Raw genomic sequence first — 21368 nt, 5'->3', positions numbered from 1 at the left:
CAGGGGCCGGGTTAAAGAGACACTGCATAAATCATAAGCAGTTGTTAACACCATTACAACGTGCACTCTTTACAAAGCTGTCAAATATTTTTGCGTATCTGTTATTAGCACTATTTAGCAAAGACTTTTCATTTTCGATGAATGAGTGCTGTGACTAAAAGCTGGCGTGGTTTTTCTCTCTCTCTCTCTCTCTCTCTCTCTCTCTCTCTCTCTCTCTCTCTCTTTCTATATCTTTCTATCTATCTATCTATCTATCTATCTATCTATCTATCTATCTATCTATCCATCCATCCATCCATCCATCCCTCCCTCCCTCCCTCCCTCCCTCCATCCATCCATCCATCCATCCATCCATCTATCTATCTATAAACATTCATTCATTTTTTTTACTTGATATATTTATTTATTTATGTATGTATTTCATTTACACAATCATTTATTATTAATTTATTTATTTTTATTCATAAAATTTTCGATTTATTTATTTATTTAATTTATTTTCTTTTTAATTATTTATTGATATTTATTGTTACGTTCCTGCGTTTGCAGCGATCCGCACCTGCATTTTTCTCAAATCCGTTCATTGGCAGTTTCTGGGGAATCCCGATGACGTCATTCATACATATACCAATCCAGTTACAAGGAATTATGCGAAGCCCATTCGCCATCCCGTTCGCCAGATTTTTTTTTTTTTTTTTTTTTTTTTTTGCGCTGAAATAATGTACCCTATTTGTTCTTTCGCTCATACAGTACATTATTGTTTGTGTTTTGTAAAGCTTCGGGGCGCCTATTGTTCTCCCCTGTCCTCTTGTTCGTTACTTTGTCCCATTTCGGATGTCTTGTTTGTTTGTTCGTTGGGAGAGCCGGACAGGTATGGATGTCACGTGACGTAGGCTACACTATGCCTACACGTGGTATTTATAGCTGCCAAATAGAGCGTGTGCCACCCGCTGTACGTTTTGTGATTTTGTTAGCCAGAGTAGGTTAGCTATGGCGTGGCTGACGCTGAAGATTTATCTATAATTATTTTCTTTTGTAGATAGATTAGAGAGCTTACGTATAGCTGGAGTGTGCAGTGGTTTTTTCGTTGCTTTTTATGTGGCACGGCTCTTGTCCCTTCTCCCCTCACAACTGTGTACGTGTTCTCTTTCTATGAATAAATATTGTTCCCACTACCCCTTTCACTGGACTTATGCCCCGCACCTGTATTTGTGTATAATAAACCACTTTTAGATGTCTGTTGCGTCCGGGTCTTCTTTTTTCCATAACACATACTACTCCGGACAAAACATTAATAAAACATGCCTGTCATTGCCCTTCTGGGTCGTAACTTTTATTTATTGCAGTTTTAATGTTTTACTTTATATTTAATTATTTATTTATTTATTTATTTATCTATCTATATCTATTTATTTAAATAGCTTACACACGTATGGGTGTTGTTTAAGAGGCCCGTTTTGACAGCACCTCTCGCTTACGGCCATACCACCCTGAGCACGCCCGATCTCGTCCGATCTCGGAAGCTAAGCAGGGTCGGGCCTGGTTAGTACTTGGATGGGAGACCGCCTGGGAATTTCATTTATAACTTAGCACATAATTATAACAAACGTACCTGCGAGTAAACAAACACAGTCCATCGGTCCTCAATGACAACGAATCCAAATGTGAATATTTACTAGTCCTGAATAAATTAGATGACGTTTTCCGATCCTCGCTCAATGATTGGTCCGTTGAGCGCCGAGCTCTGCTCAGCATTGCTCAACCATTGGCTGATCGCTGCTCAGCTCTGCTCAGCTCTGCTCAACCATTGGACGGCTGCCGATCGCTTAGGTACTTGGAGGGGAACTTGCTTGGGAATACCAGGTGCTGTAAGCTTTTGCTTTTCCTTCCTCTGTACCGGAAGCCCTTCGCCCATGCTCGCTTTTCTGCTTTTGCGCCGACTGGTGCCTTTGCTTTCTGTGCTCTGCATTGGCTCGTCTCTTCTCCGTTTCTGTGTGCCAAAGGGCCGGCTCAGTCTCGTCATTTTCCCTTCCCCCACCAGGGGGCGGTCAGAGGCTTCATTTTTGGCTTTTTGCTCACTGCCCACAGCAGCACGGGGCAGAGGAGCGCTCATTAACAGAGCGCTGTGTTGCAGGTGATTTGACGCCATTCACGTGGAAGAACGAGCGTATGTGCTGCATGGTCTGTTCTTTGAAGGGCAAAAGTTAGTTTAGTTAAATCAGCCCCATTCGTTTGCTCCTCTGTATAGGACAGGGGCCGGGTTAAAGAGACACTGCATAAATCATAAGCAGTTGTTAACACCATTACAACGTGCACTCTTTACAAAGCTGTCAAATATTTTTGCGTATCTGTTATTAGCACTATTTAGCAAAGACTTTTCATTTTCGATGAATGAGTGCTGTGACTAAAAGCTGGCGTGGTTTTTATCTCTCTCTCTCTCTCTCTCTCTCTCTCTCTCTCTCTTTCTATATCTTTCTATCTATCTATCTATCTATCTATCTATCTATCTATCTATCTATCTATCTATCTATCTATCTATCTATCTATCTATCTATCTATCTATCTATCTATCTATCCATCCATCCATCCATCCATCCCTCCCTCCCTCCCTCCATCCATCCATCCATCCATCCATCCATCTATCTATCTATAAACATTTATTCATTTTTTTTACTTGATATATTTATTTATTTATGTATGTATTTCATTTACACAATCATTTATTATTAATTTATTTATTTTTATTCATTAAATTTTCGATTTATTTATTTATTTAATTTATTTTCTTTTTAATTATTTATTGATATTTATTGTTACGTTCCTGCGTTTGCAGCGATCCGCACCTGCATTTTTCTCAAATCCGTTCATTGGCAGTTTCTGGGGAATCCCGATGACGTCATTCATACATATACCAATCCAGTTACAAGGAATTATGCGAAGCCCATTCGCCATCCCGTTCGCCAGATTTTTTTTTTTTTTTTTTTTTTTTTTGCGCTGAAATAATGTACCCTATTTGTTCTTTCGCTCATACAGTACATTATTGTTTGTGTTTTGTAAAGCTTCGGGGCGCCTATTGTTCTCCCCTGTCCTCTTGTTCGTTACTTTGTCCCATTTCGGATGTCTTGTTTGTTTGTTCGTTGGGAGAGCCGGACAGGTATGGATGTCACGTGACGTAGGCTACACTATGCCTACACGTGGTATTTATAGCTGCCAAATAGAGCGTGTGCCACCCGCTGTACGTTTTGTGATTTTGTTAGCCAGAGTAGGTTAGCTATGGCGTGGCTGACGCTGAAGATTTATCTATAATTATTTTCTTTTGTAGATAGATTAGAGAGCTTACGTATAGCTGGAGTGTGCAGTGGTTTTTTCGTTGCTTTTTATGTGGCACGGCTCTTGTCCCTTCTCCCCTCACAACTGTGTACGTGTTCTCTTTCTATGAATAAATATTGTTCCCACTACCCCTTTCACTGGACTTATGCCCCGCACCTGTATTTGTGTATAATAAACCACTTTTAGATGTCTGTTGCGTCCGGGTCTTCTTTTTTCCATAACACATACTACTCCGGACAAAACATTAATAAAACATGCCTGTCATTGCCCTTCTGGGTCGTAACTTTTATTTATTGCAGTTTTAATGTTTTACTTTATATTTAATTATTTATTTATTTATTTATTTATCTATCTATATCTATTTATTTAAATAGCTTACACACGTATGGGTGTTGTTTAAGAGGCCCGTTTTGACAGCACCTCTCGCTTACGGCCATACCACCCTGAGCACGCCCGATCTCGTCCGATCTCGGAAGCTAAGCAGGGTCGGGCCTGGTTAGTACTTGGATGGGAGACCGCCTGGGAATACCAGGTGCTGTAAGCTTTTGCTTTTCCTTCCTCTGTACCGGAAGCCCTTCGCCCATGCTCGCTTTTCTGCTTTTGCGCCGACTGGTGCCTTTGCTTTCTGTGCTCTGCATTGGCTCGTCTCTTCTCCGTTTCTGTGTGCCAAAGGGCCGGCTCAGTCTCGTCATTTTCCCTTCCCCCACCAGGGGGCGGTCAGAGGCTTCATTTTTGGCTTTTTGCTCACTGCCCACAGCAGCACGGGGCAGAGGAGCGCTCATTAACAGAGCGCTGTGTTGCAGGTGATTTGACGCCATTCACGTGGAAGAACGAGCGTATGTGCTGCATGGTCTGTTCTTTGAAGGGCAAAAGTTAGTTTAGTTAAATCAGCCCCATTCGTTTGCTCCTCTGTATAGGACAGGGGCCGGGTTAAAGAGACACTGCATAAATCATAAGCAGTTGTTAACACCATTACAACGTGCACTCTTTACAAAGCTGTCAAATATTTTTGCGTATCTGTTATTAGCACTATTTAGCAAAGACTTTTCATTTTCGATGAATGAGTGCTGTGACTAAAAGCTGGCGTGGTTTTTCTCTCTCTCTCTCTCTCTCTCTCTCTCTCTCTCTCTCTCTTTCTATATCTTTCTATCTATCTATCTATCTATCTATCTATCTATCTATCTATCTATCTATCCATCCATCCATCCATCCATCCCTCCCTCCCTCCCTCCCTCCCTCCATCCATCCATCCATCCATCCATCCATCTATCTATCTATAAACATTCATTCATTTTTTTTACTTGATATATTTATTTATTTATGTATGTATTTCATTTACACAATCATTTATTATTAATTTATTTATTTTTATTCATTAAATTTTCGATTTATTTATTTATTTAATTTATTTTCTTTTTAATTATTTATTGATATTTATTGTTACGTTCCTGCGTTTGCAGCGATCCGCACCTGCATTTTTCTCAAATCCGTTCATTGGCAGTTTCTGGGGAATCCCGATGACGTCATTCATACATATACCAATCCAGTTACAAGGAATTATGCGAAGCCCATTCGCCATCCCGTTCGCCAGATTTTTTTTTTTTTTTTTTTTTTTTTTTGCGCTGAAATAATGTACCCTATTTGTTCTTTCGCTCATACAGTACATTATTGTTTGTGTTTTGTAAAGCTTCGGGGCGCCTATTGTTCTCCCCTGTCCTCTTGTTCGTTACTTTGTCCCATTTCGGATGTCTTGTTTGTTTGTTCGTTGGGAGAGCCGGACAGGTATGGATGTCACGTGACGTAGGCTACACTATGCCTACACGTGGTATTTATAGCTGCCAAATAGAGCGTGTGCCACCCGCTGTACGTTTTGTGATTTTGTTAGCCAGAGTAGGTTAGCTATGGCGTGGCTGACGCTGAAGATTTATCTATAATTATTTTCTTTTGTAGATAGATTAGAGAGCTTACGTATAGCTGGAGTGTGCAGTGGTTTTTTCGTTGCTTTTTATGTGGCACGGCTCTTGTCCCTTCTCCCCTCACAACTGTGTACGTGTTCTCTTTCTATGAATAAATATTGTTCCCACTACCCCTTTCACTGGACTTATGCCCCGCACCTGTATTTGTGTATAATAAACCACTTTTAGATGTCTGTTGCGTCCGGGTCTTCTTTTTTCCATAACACATACTACTCCGGACAAAACATTAATAAAACATGCCTGTCATTGCCCTTCTGGGTCGTAACTTTTATTTATTGCAGTTTTAATGTTTTACTTTATATTTAATTATTTATTTATTTATTTATTTATCTATCTATATCTATTTATTTAAATAGCTTACACACGTATGGGTGTTGTTTAAGAGGCCCGTTTTGACAGCACCTCTCGCTTACGGCCATACCACCCTGAGCACGCCCGATCTCGTCCGATCTCGGAAGCTAAGCAGGGTCGGGCCTGGTTAGTACTTGGATGGGAGACCGCCTGGGAATACCAGGTGCTGTAAGCTTTTGCTTTTCCTTCCTCTGTACCGGAAGCCCTTCGCCCATGCTCGCTTTTCTGCTTTTGCGCCGACTGGTGCCTTTGCTTTCTGTGCTCTGCATTGGCTCGTCTCTTCTCCGTTTCTGTGTGCCAAAGGGCCGGCTCAGTCTCGTCATTTTCCCTTCCCCCACCAGGGGGCGGTCAGAGGCTTCATTTTTGGCTTTTTGCTCACTGCCCACAGCAGCACGGGGCAGAGGAGCGCTCATTAACAGAGCGCTGTGTTGCAGGTGATTTGACGCCATTCACGTGGAAGAACGAGCGTATGTGCTGCATGGTCTGTTCTTTGAAGGGCAAAAGTTAGTTTAGTTAAATCAGCCCCATTCGTTTGCTCCTCTGTATAGGACAGGGGCCGGGTTAAAGAGACACTGCATAAATCATAAGCAGTTGTTAACACCATTACAACGTGCACTCTTTACAAAGCTGTCAAATATTTTTGCGTATCTGTTATTAGCACTATTTAGCAAAGACTTTTCATTTTCGATGAATGAGTGCTGTGACTAAAAGCTGGCGTGGTTTTTCTCTCTCTCTCTCTCTCTCTCTCTCTCTCTCTCTCTCTCTCTCTCTTTCTATATCTTTCTATCTATCTATCTATCTATCTATCTATCTATCTATCTATCTATCTATCTATCTATCTATCTATCTATCTATCCATCCATCCATCCATCCATCCCTCCCTCCCTCCCTCCCTCCCTCCATCCATCCATCCATCCATCCATCCATCTATCTATCTATAAACATTCATTCATTTTTTTTACTTGATATATTTATTTATTTATGTATGTATTTCATTTACACAATCATTTATTATTAATTTATTTATTTTTATTCATAAAATTTTCGATTTATTTATTTATTTAATTTATTTTCTTTTTAATTATTTATTGATATTTATTGTTACGTTCCTGCGTTTGCAGCGATCCGCACCTGCATTTTTCTCAAATCCGTTCATTGGCAGTTTCTGGGGAATCCCGATGACGTCATTCATACATATACCAATCCAGTTACAAGGAATTATGCGAAGCCCATTCGCCATCCCGTTCGCCAGATTTTTTTTTTTTTTTTTTTTTTTTTTTTGCGCTGAAATAATGTACCCTATTTGTTCTTTCGCTCATACAGTACATTATTGTTTGTGTTTTGTAAAGCTTCGGGGCGCCTAGTGTTCTCCCCTGACCACTCGTTCGTAACAATGTCCCATGTCGGAAGTGTTGTTTGTTTGTTCGTTGGGAGAGACGGACAGGTATGTATGTCACGTGACGTAGGCAACCCTATGCCTACACGTGGTATTTATAGCTGCCAAATAGAGCGTGTGCCACCCGCTGTACGTTTTGTTATTTTGTTAGCCAGAGTAGGTTAGATATGGCGTGGCTGACGCTGAAGATTTATCTATAATTATTTTCTTTTGTAGATAGATTAGAGAGCTTACGTATAGCTGGAGTGTGCAGTGGTTTTTTCGTTGCTTTTTATGTGGCACGGCTCTTGTCCCTTCTCCCCTCACAACTGTGTACGTGTTCTCTTTCTATGAATAAATATTGTTCCCACTACCCCTTTCACTGGACTTATGCCCCGCACCTGTATTTGTGTATAATAAACCACTTTTAGATGTCTGTTGCGTCCGGGTCTTCTTTTTTCCATAACACATACTACTCCGGACAAAACATTAATAAAACATGCCTGTCATTGCCCTTCTGGGTCGTAACTTTTATTTATTGCAGTTTTAATGTTTTACTTTATATTTAATTATTTATTTATTTATTTATTTATCTATCTATATCTATTTATTTAAATAGCTTACACACGTATGGGTGTTGTTTAAGAGGCCCGTTTTGACAGCACCTCTCGCTTACGGCCATACCACCCTGAGCACGCCCGATCTCGTCCGATCTCGGAAGCTAAGCAGGGTCGGGCCTGGTTAGTACTTGGATGGGAGACCGCCTGGGAATACCAGGTGCTGTAAGCTTTTGCTTTTCCTTCCTCTGTACCGGAAGCCCTTCGCCCATGCTCGCTTTTCTGCTTTTGCGCCGACTGGTGCCTTTGCTTTCTGTGCTCTGCATTGGCTCGTCTCTTCTCCGTTTCTGTGTGCCAAAGGGCCGGCTCAGTCTCGTCATTTTCCCTTCCCCCACCAGGGGGCGGTCAGAGGCTTCATTTTTGGCTTTTTGCTCACTGCCCACAGCAGCACGGGGCAGAGGAGCGCTCATTAACAGAGCGCTGTGTTGCAGGTGATTTGACGCCATTCACGTGGAAGAACGAGCGTATGTGCTGCATGGTCTGTTCTTTGAAGGGCAAAAGTTAGTTTAGTTAAATCAGCCCCATTCGTTTGCTCCTCTGTATAGGACAGGGGCCGGGTTAAAGAGACACTGCATAAATCATAAGCAGTTGTTAACACCATTACAACGTGCACTCTTTACAAAGCTGTCAAATATTTTTGCGTATCTGTTATTAGCACTATTTAGCAAAGACTTTTCATTTTCGATGAATGAGTGCTGTGACTAAAAGCTGGCGTGGTTTTTCTCTCTCTCTCTCTCTCTCTCTCTCTCTCTCTCTCTCTCTCTCTCTTTCTATATCTTTCTATCTATCTATCTATCTATCTATCTATCTATCTATCTATCTATCTATCTATCTATCTATCTATCTATCTATCTATCTATCCATCCATCCATCCATCCATCCCTCCCTCCCTCCCTCCCTCCATCCATCCATCCATCCATCCATCCATCTATCTATCTATAAACATTCATTCATTTTTTTTACTTGATATATTTATTTATTTATGTATGTATTTCATTTACACAATCATTTATTATTAATTTATTTATTTTTATTCATAAAATTTTCGATTTATTTATTTATTTAATTTATTTTCTTTTTAATTATTTATTGATATTTATTGTTACGTTCCTGCGTTTGCAGCGATCCGCACCTGCATTTTTCTCAAATCCGTTCATTGGCAGTTTCTGGGGAATCCCGATGACGTCATTCATACATATACCAATCCAGTTACAAGGAATTATGCGAAGCCCATTCGCCATCCCGTTCGCCAGATTTTTTTTTTTTTTTTTTTTTTTTTTTGCGCTGAAATAATGTACCCTATTTGTTCTTTCGCTCATACAGTACATTATTGTTTGTGTTTTGTAAAGCTTCGGGGCGCCTATTGTTCTCCCCTGTCCTCTTGTTCGTTACTTTGTCCCATTTCGGATGTCTTGTTTGTTTGTTCGTTGGGAGAGCCGGACAGGTATGGATGTCACGTGACGTAGGCTACACTATGCCTACACGTGGTATTTATAGCTGCCAAATAGAGCGTGTGCCACCCGCTGTACGTTTTGTGATTTTGTTAGCCAGAGTAGGTTAGCTATGGCGTGGCTGACGCTGAAGATTTATCTATAATTATTTTCTTTTGTAGATAGATTAGAGAGCTTACGTATAGCTGGAGTGTGCAGTGGTTTTTTCGTTGCTTTTTATGTGGCACGGCTCTTGTCCCTTCTCCCCTCACAACTGTGTACGTGTTCTCTTTCTATGAATAAATATTGTTCCCACTACCCCTTTCACTGGACTTATGCCCCGCACCTGTATTTGTGTATAATAAACCACTTTTAGATGTCTGTTGCGTCCGGGTCTTCTTTTTTCCATAACACATACTACTCCGGACAAAACATTAATAAAACATGCCTGTCATTGCCCTTCTGGGTCGTAACTTTTATTTATTGCAGTTTTAATGTTTTACTTTATATTTAATTATTTATTTATTTATTTATTTATCTATCTATATCTATTTATTTAAATAGCTTACACACGTATGGGTGTTGTTTAAGAGGCCCGTTTTGACAGCACCTCTCGCTTACGGCCATACCACCCTGAGCACGCCCGATCTCGTCCGATCTCGGAAGCTAAGCAGGGTCGGGCCTGGTTAGTACTTGGATGGGAGACCGCCTGGGAATACCAGGTGCTGTAAGCTTTTGCTTTTCCTTCCTCTGTACCGGAAGCCCTTCGCCCATGCTCGCTTTTCTGCTTTTGCGCCGACTGGTGCCTTTGCTTTCTGTGCTCTGCATTGGCTCGTCTCTTCTCCGTTTCTGTGTGCCAAAGGGCCGGCTCAGTCTCGTCATTTTCCCTTCCCCCACCAGGGGGCGGTCAGAGGCTTCATTTTTGGCTTTTTGCTCACTGCCCACAGCAGCACGGGGCAGAGGAGCGCTCATTAACAGAGCGCTGTGTTGCAGGTGATTTGACGCCATTCACGTGGAAGAACGAGCGTATGTGCTGCATGGTCTGTTCTTTGAAGGGCAAAAGTTAGTTTAGTTAAATCAGCCCCATTCGTTTGCTCCTCTGTATAGGACAGGGGCCGGGTTAAAGAGACACTGCATAAATCATAAGCAGTTGTTAACACCATTACAACGTGCACTCTTTACAAAGCTGTCAAATATTTTTGCGTATCTGTTATTAGCACTATTTAGCAAAGACTTTTCATTTTCGATGAATGAGTGCTGTGACTAAAAGCTGGCGTGGTTTTTATCTCTCTCTCTCTCTCTCTCTCTCTCTCTCTCTCTCTTTCTATATCTTTCTATCTATCTATCTATCTATCTATCTATCTATCTATCTATCTATCTATCTATCTATCTATCTATCTATCTATCTATCTATCTATCTATCTATCCATCCATCCATCCATCCATCCCTCCCTCCCTCCCTCCATCCATCCATCCATCCATCCATCCATCTATCTATCTATAAACATTTATTCATTTTTTTTACTTGATATATTTATTTATTTATGTATGTATTTCATTTACACAATCATTTATTATTAATTTATTTATTTTTATTCATTAAATTTTCGATTTATTTATTTATTTAATTTATTTTCTTTTTAATTATTTATTGATATTTATTGTTACGTTCCTGCGTTTGCAGCGATCCGCACCTGCATTTTTCTCAAATCCGTTCATTGGCAGTTTCTGGGGAATCCCGATGACGTCATTCATACATATACCAATCCAGTTACAAGGAATTATGCGAAGCCCATTCGCCATCCCGTTCGCCAGATTTTTTTTTTTTTTTTTTTTTTTTTTTGCGCTGAAATAATGTACCCTATTTGTTCTTTCGCTCATACAGTACATTATTGTTTGTGTTTTGTAAAGCTTCGGGGCGCCTATTGTTCTCCCCTGTCCTCTTGTTCGTTACTTTGTCCCATTTCGGATGTCTTGTTTGTTTGTTCGTTGGGAGAGCCGGACAGGTATGGATGTCACGTGACGTAGGCTACACTATGCCTACACGTGGTATTTATAGCTGCCAAATAGAGCGTGTGCCACCCGCTGTACGTTTTGTGATTTTGTTAGCCAGAGTAGGTTAGCTATGGCGTGGCTGACGCTGAAGATTTATCTATAATTATTTTCTTTTGTAGATAGATTAGAGAGCTTACGTATAGCTGGAGTGTGCAGTGGTTTTTTCGTTGCTTTTTATGTGGCACGGCTCTTGTCCCTTCTCCCCTCACAACTGTGTACGTGTTCTCTTTCTATGAATAAATATTGTTCCCACTACCCCTTTCACTGGACTTATGCCCCGCACCTGTATTTGTGTATAATAAACCACTTTTAGATGTCTGTTGCGTCCGGGTCTTCTTTTTTCCATAACACATACTACTCCGGACAAAACATTAATAAAACATGCCTGTCATTGCCCTTCTGGGTCGTAACTTTTATTTATTGCAGTTTTAATGTTTTACTTTATATTTAATTATTTATTTATTTATTTATTTATCTATCTATATCTATTTATTTAAATAGCTTACACACGTATGGGTGTTGTTTAAGAGGCCCGTTTTGACAGCACCTCTCGCTTACGGCCATACCACCCTGAGCACGCCCGATCTCGTCCGATCTCGGAAGCTAAGCAGGGTCGGGCCTGGTTAGTACTTGGATGGGAGACCGCCTGGGAATACCAGGTGCTGTAAGCTTTTGCTTTTCCTTCCTCTGTACCGGAAGCCCTTCGCCCATGCTCGCTTTTCTGCTTTTGCGCCGACTGGTGCCTTTGCTTTCTGTGCTCTGCATTGGCTCGTCTCTTCTCCGTTTCTGTGTGCCAAAGGGCCGGCTCAGTCTCGTCATTTTCCCTTCCCCCACCAGGGGGCGGTCAGAGGCTTCATTTTTGGCTTTTTGCTCACTGCCCACAGCAGCACGGGGCAGAGGAGCGCTCATTAACAGAGCGCTGTGTTGCAGGTGATTTGACGCCATTCACGTGGAAGAACGAGCGTATGTGCTGCATGGTCTGTTCTTTGAAGGGCAAAAGTTAGTTTAGTTAAATCAGCCCCATTCGTTTGCTCCTCTGTATAGGACAGGGGCCGGGTTAAAGAGACACTGCATAAATCATAAGCAGTTGTTAACACCATTACAACGTGCACTCTTTACAAAGCTGTCAAATATTTTTGCGTATCTGTTATTAGCACTATTTAGCAAAGACTTTTCATTTTCGATGAATGAGTGCTGTGACTAAAAGCTGGCGTGGTTTTTCTCTCTCTCTCTCTCTCTCTCTCTCTCTCTCTCTCTCTCTTTCTATCTATCTATCTATCTATCTATCTATCTATCTATCTATCTATCTATCTATCTATCTATCTATCTATCTATCTATCCATCCATCCATCCATCCATCCCTCCCTCCCTCCCTCCATCCATCCATCCATCCATCCATCCATCTATCTATCTATAAACATTCATTCATTTTTTTTACTTGATATATTTATTTATTTATGTATGTATTTCATTTACACAATCATTTATTATTAATTTATTTATTTTTATTCATTAAATTTTCGATTTATTTATTTATTTAATTTATTTTCTTTTTAATTATTTATTGATATTTATTGTTACGTTCCTGCGTTTGCAGCGATCCGCACCTGCATTTTTCTCAAATCCGTTCATTGGCAGTTTCTGGGGAATCCCGATGACGTCATTCATACATATACCAATCCAGTTACAAGGAATTATGCGAAGCCCATTCGCCATCCCGTTCGCCAGATTTTTTTTTTTTTTTTTTTTTTTTTTTTGCGCTGAAATAATGTACCCTATTTGTTCTTTCGCTCATACAGTACATTATTGTTTGTGTTTTGTAAAGCTTCGGGGCGCCTATTGTTCTCCCCTGTCCTCTTGTTCGTTACTTTGTCCCATTTCGGATGTCTTGTTTGTTTGTTCGTTGGGAGAGCCGGACAGGTATGGATGTCACGTGACGTAGGCTACACTATGCCTACACGTGGTATTTATAGCTGCCAAATAGAGCGTGTGCCACCCGCTGTACGTTTTGTGATTTTGTTAGCCAGAGTAGGTTAGCTATGGCGTGGCTGACGCTGAAGATTTATCTATAATTATTTTCTTTTGTAGATAGATTAGAGAGCTTACGTATAGCTGGAGTGTGCAGTGGTTTTTTCGTTGCTTTTTATGTGGCACGGCTCTTGTCCCTTCTCCCCTCACAACTGTGTACGTGTTCTCTTTCTATGAATAAATATTGTTCCCACTACCCCTTTCACTGGACTTATGCCCCGCACCTGTATTTGTGTATAATAAACCACTTTTAGATGTCTGTTGCGTCCGGGTCTTCTTTTTTCCATAACACATACTACTCCGGACAAAACATTAATAAAACATGCCTGTCATTGCCCTTCTGGGTCGTAACTTTTATTTATTGCAGTTTTAATGTTTTACTTTATATTTAATTATTTATTTATTTATTTATTTATCTATCTATATCTATTTATTTAAATAGCTTACACACGTATGGGTGTTGTTTAAGAGGCCCGTTTTGACAGCACCTCTCGCTTACGGCCATACCACCCTGAGCACGCCCGATCTCGTCCGATCTCGGAAGCTAAGCAGGGTCGGGCCTGGTTAGTACTTGGATGGGAGACCGCCTGGGAATACCAGGTGCTGTAAGCTTTTGCTTTTCCTTCCTCTGTACCGGAAGCCCTTCGCCCATGCTCGCTTTTCTGCTTTTGCGCCGACTGGTGCCTTTGCTTTCTGTGCTCTGCATTGGCTCGTCTCTTCTCCGTTTCTGTGTGCCAAAGGGCCGGCTCAGTCTCGTCATTTTCCCTTCCCCCACCAGGGGGCGGTCAGAGGCTTCATTTTTGGCTTTTTGCTCACTGCCCACAGCAGCACGGGGCAGAGGAGCGCTCATTAACAGAGCGCTGTGTTGCAGGTGATTTGACGCCATTCACGTGGAAGAACGAGCGTATGTGCTGCATGGTCTGTTCTTTGAAGGGCAAAAGTTAGTTTAGTTAAATCAGCCCCATTCGTTTGCTCCTCTGTATAGGACAGGGGCCGGGTTAAAGAGACACTGCATAAATCATAAGCAGTTGTTAACACCATTACAACGTGCACTCTTTACAAAGCTGTCAAATATTTTTGCGTATCTGTTATTAGCACTATTTAGCAAAGACTTTTCATTTTCGATGAATGAGTGCTGTGACTAAAAGCTGGCGTGGTTTTTCTCTCTCTCTCTCTCTCTCTCTCTCTCTCTCTCTTTCTATATCTTTCTATCTATCTATCTATCTATCTATCTATCTATCTATCTATCTATCTATCTATCTATCTATCTATCTATCTATCTATCTATCCATCCATCCATCCATCCCTCCCTCCCTCCCTCCCTCCCTCCATCCATCCATCCATCCATCCATCCATCTATCTATCTATAAACATTCATTCATTTTTTTTACTTGATATATTTATTTATTTATGTATGTATTTCATTTACACAATCATTTATTATTAATTTATTTATTTTTATTCATAAAATTTTCGATTTATTTATTTATTTAATTTATTTTCTTTTTAATTATTTATTGATATTTATTGTTACGTTCCTGCGTTTGCAGCGATCCGCACCTGCATTTTTCTCAAATCCGTTCATTGGCAGTTTCTGGGGAATCCCGATGACGTCATTCATACATATACCAATCCAGTTACAAGGAATTATGCGAAGCCCATTCGCCATCCCGTTCGCCAGATTTTTTTTTTTTTTTTTTTTTTTTTTTTGCGCTGAAATAATGTACCCTATTTGTTCTTTCGCTCATACAGTACATTATTGTTTGTGTTTTGTAAAGCTTCGGGGCGCCTATTGTTCTCCCCTGTCCTCTTGTTCGTTACTTTGTCCCATTTCGGATGTCTTGTTTGTTTGTTCGTTGGGAGAGCCGGACAGGTATGGATGTCACGTGACGTAGGCTACACTATGCCTACACGTGGTATTTATAGCTGCCAAATAGAGCGTGTGCCACCCGCTGTACGTTTTGTGATTTTGTTAGCCAGAGTAGGTTAGCTATGGCGTGGCTGACGCTGAAGATTTATCTATAATTATTTTCTTTTGTAGATAGATTAGAGAGCTTACGTATAGCTGGAGTGTGCAGTGGTTTTTTCGTTGCTTTTTATGTGGCACGGCTCTTGTCCCTTCTCCCCTCACAACTGTGTACGTGTTCTCTTTCTATGAATAAATATTGTTCCCACTACCCCTTTCACTGGACTTATGCCCCGCACCTGTATTTGTGTATAATAAACCACTTTTAGATGTCTGTTGCGTCCGGGTCTTCTTTTTTCCATAACACATACTACTCCGGACAAAACATTAATAAAACATGCCTGTCATTGCCCTTCTGGGTCGTAACTTTTATTTATTGCAGTTTTAATGTTTTACTTTATATTTAATTATTTATTTATTTATTTATTTATCTATCTATATCTATTTATTTAAATAGCTTACACACGTATGGGTGTTGTTTAAGAGGCCCGTTTTGACAGCACCTCTCGCTTACGGCCATACCACCCTGAGCACGCCCGATCTCGTCCGATCTCGGAAGCTAAGCAGGGTCGGGCCTGGTTAGTACTTGGATGGGAGACCGCCTGGGAATACCAGGTGCTGTAAGCTTTTGCTTTTCCTTCCTCTGTACCGGAAGCCCTTCGCCCATGCTCGCTTTTCTGCTTTTGCGCCGACTGGTGCCTTTGCTTTCTGTGCTCTGCATTGGCTCGTCTCTTCTCCGTTTCTGTGTGCCAAAGGGCCGGCTCAGTCTCGTCATTTTCCCTTCCCCCACCAGGGGGCGGTCAGAGGCTTCATTTTTGGCTTTTTGCTCACTGCCCACAGCAGCACGGGGCAGAGGAGCGCTCATTAACAGAGCGCTGTGTTGCAGGTGATTTGACGCCATTCACGTGGAAGAACGAGCGTATGTGCTGCATGGTCTGTTCTTTGAAGGGCAAAAGTTAGTTTAGTTAAATCAGCCCCATTCGTTTGCTCCTCTGTATAGGACAGGGGCCGGGTTAAAGAGACACTGCATAAATCATAAGCAGTTGTTAACACCATTACAACGTGCACTCTTTACAAAGCTGTCAAATATTTTTGCGTATCTGTTATTAGCACTATTTAGCAAAGACTTTTCATTTTCGATGAATGAGTGCTGTGACTAAAAGCTGGCGTGGTTTTTCTCTCTCTCTCTCTCTCTCTCTCTCTCTCTCTCTCTCTCTCTTTTCTATATCTTTCTATCTATCTATCTATCTATCTATCTATCTATCTATCTATCTATCTATCTATCTATCTATCTATCTATCTATCTATCCATCCATCCATCCATCCATCCCTCCCTCCCTCCCTCCCTCCATCCATCCATCCATCCATCCATCCATCTATCTATCTATAAACATTCATTCATTTTTTTTACTTGATATATTTATTTATTTATGTATGTATTTCATTTACACAATCATTTATTATTAATTTATTTATTTTTATTCATAAAATTTTCGATTTATTTATTTATTTAATTTATTTTCTTTTTAATTATTTATTGATATTTATTGTTACGTTCCTGCGTTTGCAGCGATCCGCACCTGCATTTTTCTCAAATCCGTTCATTGGCAGTTTCTGGGGAATCCCGATGACGTCATTCATACATATACCAATCCAGTTACAAGGAATTATGCGAAGCCCATTCGCCATCCCGTTCGCCAGATTTTTTTTTTTTTTTTTTTTTTTTTTTGCGCTGAAATAATGTACCCTATTTGTTCTTTCGCTCATACAGTACATTATTGTTTGTGTTTTGTAAAGCTTCGGGGCGCCTATTGTTCTCCCCTGTCCTCTTGTTCGTTACTTTGTCCCATTTCGGATGTCTTGTTTGTTTGTTCGTTGGGAGAGCCGGACAGGTATGGATGTCACGTGACGTAGGCTACACTATGCCTACACGTGGTATTTATAGCTGCCAAATAGAGCGTGTGCCACCCGCTGTACGTTTTGTGATTTTGTTAGCCAGAGTAGGTTAGCTATGGCGTGGCTGACGCTGAAGATTTATCTATAATTATTTTCTTTTGTAGATAGATTAGAGAGCTTACGTATAGCTGGAGTGTGCAGTGGTTTTTTCGTTGCTTTTTATGTGGCACGGCTCTTGTCCCTTCTCCCCTCACAACTGTGTACGTGTTCTCTTTCTATGAATAAATATTGTTCCCACTACCCCTTTCACTGGACTTATGCCCCGCACCTGTATTTGTGTATAATAAACCACTTTTAGATGTCTGTTGCGTCCGGGTCTTCTTTTTTCCATAACACATACTACTCCGGACAAAACATTAATAAAACATGCCTGTCATTGCCCTTCTGGGTCGTAACTTTTATTTATTGCAGTTTTAATGTTTTACTTTATATTTAATTATTTATTTATTTATTTATTTATCTATCTATATCTATTTATTTAAATAGCTTACACACGTATGGGTGTTGTTTAAGAGGCCCGTTTTGACAGCACCTCTCGCTTACGGCCATACCACCCTGAGCACGCCCGATCTCGTCCGATCTCGGAAGCTAAGCAGGGTCGGGCCTGGTTAGTACTTGGATGGGAGACCGCCTGGGAATACCAGGTGCTGTAAGCTTTTGCTTTTCCTTCCTCTGTACCGGAAGCCCTTCGCCCATGCTCGCTTTTCTGCTTTTGCGCCGACTGGTGCCTTTGCTTTCTGTGCTCTGCATTGGCTCGTCTCTTCTCCGTTTCTGTGTGCCAAAGGGCCGGCTCAGTCTCGTCATTTTCCCTTCCCCCACCAGGGGGCGGTCAGAGGCTTCATTTTTGGCTTTTTGCTCACTGCCCACAGCAGCACGGGGCAGAGGAGCGCTCATTAACAGAGCGCTGTGTTGCAGGTGATTTGACGCCATTCACGTGGAAGAACGAGCGTATGTGCTGCATGGTCTGTTCTTTGAAGGGCAAAAGTTAGTTTAGTTAAATCAGCCCCATTCGTTTGCTCCTCTGTATAGGACAGGGGCCGGGTTAAAGAGACACTGCATAAATCATAAGCAGTTGTTAACACCATTACAACGTGCACTCTTTACAAAGCTGTCAAATATTTTTGCGTATCTGTTATTAGCACTATTTAGCAAAGACTTTTCATTTTCGATGAATGAGTGCTGTGACTAAAAGCTGGCGTGGTTTTTCTCTCTCTCTCTCTCTCTCTCTCTCTCTCTCTCTCTCTCTCTCTTTCTATATCTTTCTATCTATCTATCTATCTATCTATCTATCTATCTATCTATCTATCTATCTATCTATCTATCTATCTATCTATCTATCCATCCATCCATCCATCCATCCCTCCCTCCCTCCCTCCCTCCCTCCATCCATCCATCCATCCATCCATCCATCTATCTATCTATAAACATTCATTCATTTTTTTTACTTGATATATTTATTTATTTATGTATGTATTTCATTTACACAATCATTTATTATTAATTTATTTATTTTTATTCATAAAATTTTCGATTTATTTATTTATTTAATTTATTTTCTTTTTAATTATTTATTGATATTTATTGTTACGTTCCTGCGTTTGCAGCGATCCGCACCTGCATTTTTCTCAAATCCGTTCATTGGCAGTTTCTGGGGAATCCCGATGACGTCATTCATACATATACCAATCCAGTTACAAGGAATTATGCGAAGCCCATTCGCCATCCCGTTCGCCAGATTTTTTTTTTTTTTTTTTTTTTTTTTTTGCGCTGAAATAATGTACCCTATTTGTTCTTTCGCTCATACAGTACATTATTGTTTGTGTTTTGTAAAGCTTCGGGGCGCCTATTGTTCTCCCCTGTCCTCTTGTTCGTTACTTTGTCCCATTTCGGATGTCTTGTTTGTTTGTTCGTTGGGAGAGCCGGACAGGTATGGATGTCACGTGACGTAGGCTACACTATGCCTACACGTGGTATTTATAGCTGCCAAATAGAGCGTGTGCCACCCGCTGTACGTTTTGTGATTTTGTTAGCCAGAGTAGGTTAGCTATGGCGTGGCTGACGCTGAAGATTTATCTATAATTATTTTCTTTTGTAGATAGATTAGAGAGCTTACGTATAGCTGGAGTGTGCAGTGGTTTTTTCGTTGCTTTTTATGTGGCACGGCTCTTGTCCCTTCTCCCCTCACAACTGTGTACGTGTTCTCTTTCTATGAATAAATATTGTTCCCACTACCCCTTTCACTGGACTTATGCCCCGCACCTGTATTTGTGTATAATAAACCACTTTTAGATGTCTGTTGCGTCCGGGTCTTCTTTTTTCCATAACACATACTACTCCGGACAAAACATTAATAAAACATGCCTGTCATTGCCCTTCTGGGTCGTAACTTTTATTTATTGCAGTTTTAATGTTTTACTTTATATTTAATTATTTATTTATTTATTTATTTATCTATCTATATCTATTTATTTAAATAGCTTACACACGTATGGGTGTTGTTTAAGAGGCCCGTTTTGACAGCACCTCTCGCTTACGGCCATACCACCCTGAGCACGCCCGATCTCGTCCGATCTCGGAAGCTAAGCAGGGTCGGGCCTGGTTAGTACTTGGATGGGAGACCGCCTGGGAATACCAGGTGCTGTAAGCTTTTGCTTTTCCTTCCTCTGTACCGGAAGCCCTTCGCCCATGCTCGCTTTTCTGCTTTTGCGCCGACTGGTGCCTTTGCTTTCTGTGCTCTGCATTGGCTCGTCTCTTCTCCGTTTCTGTGTGCCAAAGGGCCGGCTCAGTCTCGTCATTTTCCCTTCCCCCACCAGGGGGCGGTCAGAGGCTTCATTTTTGGCTTTTTGCTCACTGCCCACAGCAGCACGGGGCAGAGGAGCGCTCATTAACAGAGCGCTGTGTTGCAGGTGATTTGACGCCATTCACGTGGAAGAACGAGCGTATGTGCTGCATGGTCTGTTCTTTGAAGGGCAAAAGTTAGTTTAGTTAAATCAGCCCCATTCGTTTGCTCCTCTGTATAGGACAGGGGCCGGGTTAAAGAGACACTGCATAAATCATAAGCAGTTGTTAACACCATTACAACGTGCACTCTTTACAAAGCTGTCAAATATTTTTGCGTATCTGTTATTAGCACTATTTAGCAAAGACTTTTCATTTTCGATGAATGAGTGCTGTGACTAAAAGCTGGCGTGGTTTTTCTCTCTCTCTCTCTCTCTCTCTCTCTCTCTCTCTCTCTCTCTCTTTCTATATCTTTCTATCTATCTATCTATCTATCTATCTATCTATCTATCTATCTATCTATCTATCTATCTATCTATCTATCTATCCATCCATCCATCCATCCATCCCTCCCTCCCTCCCTCCCTCCATCCATCCATCCATCCATCCATCCATCTATCTATCTATAAACATTCATTCATTTTTTTTACTTGATATATTTATTTATTTATGTATGTATTTCATTTACACAATCATTTATTATTAATTTATTTATTTTTATTCATAAAATTTTCGATTTATTTATTTATTTAATTTATTTTCTTTTTAATTATTTATTGATATTTATTGTTACGTTCCTGCGTTTGCAGCGATCCGCACCTGCATTTTTCTCAAATCCGTTCATTGGCAGTTTCTGGGGAATCCCGATGACGTCATTCATACATATACCAATCCAGTTACAAGGAATTATGCGAAGCCCATTCGCCATCCCGTTCGCCAGATTTTTTTTTTTTTTTTTTTTTTTTTTTGCGCTGAAATAATGTACCCTATTTGTTCTTTCGCTCATACAGTACATTATTGTTTGTGTTTTGTAAAGCTTCGGGGCGCCTATTGTTCTCCCCTGTCCTCTTGTTCGTTACTTTGTCCCATTTCGGATGTCTTGTTTGTTTGTTCGTTGGGAGAGCCGGACAGGTATGGATGTCACGTGACGTAGGCTACACTATGCCTACACGTGGTATTTATAGCTGCCAAATAGAGCGTGTGCCACCCGCTGTACGTTTTGTGATTTTGTTAGCCAGAGTAGGTTAGCTATGGCGTGGCTGACGCTGAAGATTTATCTATAATTATTTTCTTTTGTAGATAGATTAGAGAGCTTACGTATAGCTGGAGTGTGCAGTGGTTTTTTCGTTGCTTTTTATGTGGCACGGCTCTTGTCCCTTCTCCCCTCACAACTGTGTACGTGTTCTCTTTCTATGAATAAATATTGTTCCCACTACCCCTTTCACTGGACTTATGCCCCGCACCTGTATTTGTGTATAATAAACCACTTTTAGATGTCTGTTGCGT

At 40.8% G+C, this 21368-nt stretch overlaps 9 non-coding genes and 1 pseudogene across 9 annotated transcripts; all 10 read left to right on the top strand.

Annotated features, from left to right (window-relative positions):
• Positions 1–1472: 1472 nt before the first annotated feature.
• On the top strand, positions 1473–1592 carry LOC141367585 (5S ribosomal RNA; annotated as a pseudogene).
• A 2163-nt stretch (positions 1593–3755) lies between these two features.
• On the top strand, positions 3756–3874 carry LOC141367449 (5S ribosomal RNA). Its single transcript, XR_012371801.1, has one exon. It is a non-coding gene; the product is annotated as a 5S ribosomal RNA (ribosomal RNA).
• A 1839-nt stretch (positions 3875–5713) lies between these two features.
• Positions 5714–5832, top strand: LOC141367438 (5S ribosomal RNA). Its single transcript, XR_012371790.1, has one exon. It is a non-coding gene; the product is annotated as a 5S ribosomal RNA (ribosomal RNA).
• A 1870-nt stretch (positions 5833–7702) lies between these two features.
• On the top strand, positions 7703–7821 carry LOC141367429 (5S ribosomal RNA). The gene has a single exon (XR_012371781.1). It is a non-coding gene; the product is annotated as a 5S ribosomal RNA (ribosomal RNA).
• A 1873-nt stretch (positions 7822–9694) lies between these two features.
• LOC141367421 (5S ribosomal RNA) lies at positions 9695–9813 on the top strand. Its single transcript, XR_012371773.1, has one exon. It is a non-coding gene; the product is annotated as a 5S ribosomal RNA (ribosomal RNA).
• A 1873-nt stretch (positions 9814–11686) lies between these two features.
• LOC141367418 (5S ribosomal RNA) lies at positions 11687–11805 on the top strand. The gene has a single exon (XR_012371770.1). It is a non-coding gene; the product is annotated as a 5S ribosomal RNA (ribosomal RNA).
• A 1850-nt stretch (positions 11806–13655) lies between these two features.
• Positions 13656–13774, top strand: LOC141367411 (5S ribosomal RNA). Its single transcript, XR_012371764.1, has one exon. It is a non-coding gene; the product is annotated as a 5S ribosomal RNA (ribosomal RNA).
• A 1862-nt stretch (positions 13775–15636) lies between these two features.
• On the top strand, positions 15637–15755 carry LOC141367400 (5S ribosomal RNA). Its single transcript, XR_012371753.1, has one exon. It is a non-coding gene; the product is annotated as a 5S ribosomal RNA (ribosomal RNA).
• Positions 15756–17621: 1866 nt separating this feature from the next.
• Positions 17622–17740, top strand: LOC141367391 (5S ribosomal RNA). Its single transcript, XR_012371745.1, has one exon. It is a non-coding gene; the product is annotated as a 5S ribosomal RNA (ribosomal RNA).
• Positions 17741–19612: 1872 nt separating this feature from the next.
• LOC141367387 (5S ribosomal RNA) lies at positions 19613–19731 on the top strand. Its single transcript, XR_012371741.1, has one exon. It is a non-coding gene; the product is annotated as a 5S ribosomal RNA (ribosomal RNA).
• Positions 19732–21368: the final 1637 nt, after the last annotated feature.

Source organism: Misgurnus anguillicaudatus, chromosome 10, assembly GCF_027580225.2.
Source record: "Misgurnus anguillicaudatus chromosome 10, ASM2758022v2, whole genome shotgun sequence".
Lineage (NCBI taxonomy): Eukaryota > Metazoa > Chordata > Actinopteri > Cypriniformes > Cobitidae > Misgurnus > Misgurnus anguillicaudatus.
This window is presented reverse-complemented; position numbering and strand designations above follow the sequence as displayed.